A 1391-nucleotide genomic window follows, 5' to 3' on the forward strand; every position below is an offset into this window, starting at 1 on the left:
CAACAACATTATGAACTAACCAGTACCCCGGAGCTCTTAACTCTAGCTGCATATGTATCAAAAGATGGCCTAGTCGGCCATCACTGGAAAGAGAGGTCCATTGGTCATGCAAACTTTATATGCCCCAGTACAGGGGAACACCAGGGTCAAAAAGTGGGAATGGGTGGGTAGGGGAGTTGGGGGGAAGGTATGGGGGACTTTTGGGATAGCATTGGAAATGTAATTGAGGAAAATACGTAATAAAAAAATATTAAAAAAAAAGAATGTTCCTGTGGGTGGAGAATGGAACGTGGCCTAGCCTTGACCCCAGCCAGAAGGGGGAAGCTGTAAGATGGGCATGGGACTAGATAAAGTCCTTAGGGTCTCTCAGGAACTGCAAAAGAAATTGACTTGAGGTCAATTGTGGGTACAAGCTGACAGCTCTAAGTTCTACTTGAGATGACTCCCCTGATAGCTTTTGTTAGAGACAGCTCTCTGTTTAAGATAACTCCCTACTCAAGACCGAACTGTCTCTCTGTTAGAGTCAGTTCTCTCATACTAGGAACATTTCTAAGAGCTCCCTGGTTAGCTCATGGGTTTCCCAACTAAACTAAGGAAATCTGTTAGACAAAATTCTTGGGATTTCCAGCCAGAGCCAAAGAACCCACCAGACAAATTTCAAAAAGAAAAGCTTCTAGAAGAAAAATCCTTAAAGAGCTATGTTAGCTCTCTAAGTAATTCATGGGTTCCCCAACCAAAGTCAGAAATCCTGTTAGAAAAATTCTAAAAGATCTGTTTGCTCTCCAAGCAGTCCTCCTTGGGTAGCACTCTCTTGTAGACCAAAGCCCAGTCTGTTAATTATATATCAATAGTCATTTACTCCAGGTTCTCTTTTGATTACCCCAAGAATCAACATTTTATGACCTTAGCCCCTCTACTCTTAGGAAAAGACAGCAAGTAATTAAAAAAAAAAAAAAAGCAAATGGATTCAGAGATGTGGCCTGCCTTTGTAAGCACAGACAATAAGTTAGCTGGGTGGGATCTTGCTCTGAGATCACCATTCCCACCACCCTAGGCCTAAACTTGCTCTGTCCCAGGCTGACCTTGATCTCAGATATTTGCCTGCCTTTGTAAGCACAAACAATAAACTTAGCTGGCTAAGATCTTGCCTTACTCCCCAAATCTCTTTATTGCCTTCCTTAATAGCCTTCTGACAAGCTGGCTAGTTAGTGCAGCTGCATCTGTTCTCTTACATCTGTGAAGCCCCTCATACAATTCGTATTGCATCCTTATGTTTTACATAGTTGAGAAATCCTGTTTATATATTTTTTGAACTCCTGTTTTCGGAGCTTTTTTCCCACAGCCATAAGGCCTGTCCTGAAGGTCATAGCACTTTTAATTTTTGCTGAGGA

General features: G+C 42.1%; 2 non-coding genes across 2 annotated transcripts; both read right to left on the reverse strand.

Moving 5' to 3' along the window:
- Positions 1 to 615: 615 nt before the first annotated feature.
- LOC115029444 lies at positions 616 to 675 on the reverse strand. Its single transcript, XR_003835021.1, has one exon. It is a non-coding gene; the product is annotated as a U7 small nuclear RNA (small nuclear RNA).
- A 45-nt stretch (positions 676 to 720) lies between these two features.
- Positions 721 to 783, reverse strand: LOC115029439. The gene has a single exon (XR_003835017.1). It is a non-coding gene; the product is annotated as a U7 small nuclear RNA (small nuclear RNA).
- Between the last annotated feature and the right edge of the window lie 608 nt (positions 784 to 1391).

This window comes from Mus caroli, chromosome 15 (genome assembly GCF_900094665.2).
Source record: "Mus caroli chromosome 15, CAROLI_EIJ_v1.1, whole genome shotgun sequence".
NCBI classification, from domain to species: Eukaryota; Metazoa; Chordata; class Mammalia; order Rodentia; family Muridae; genus Mus; species Mus caroli.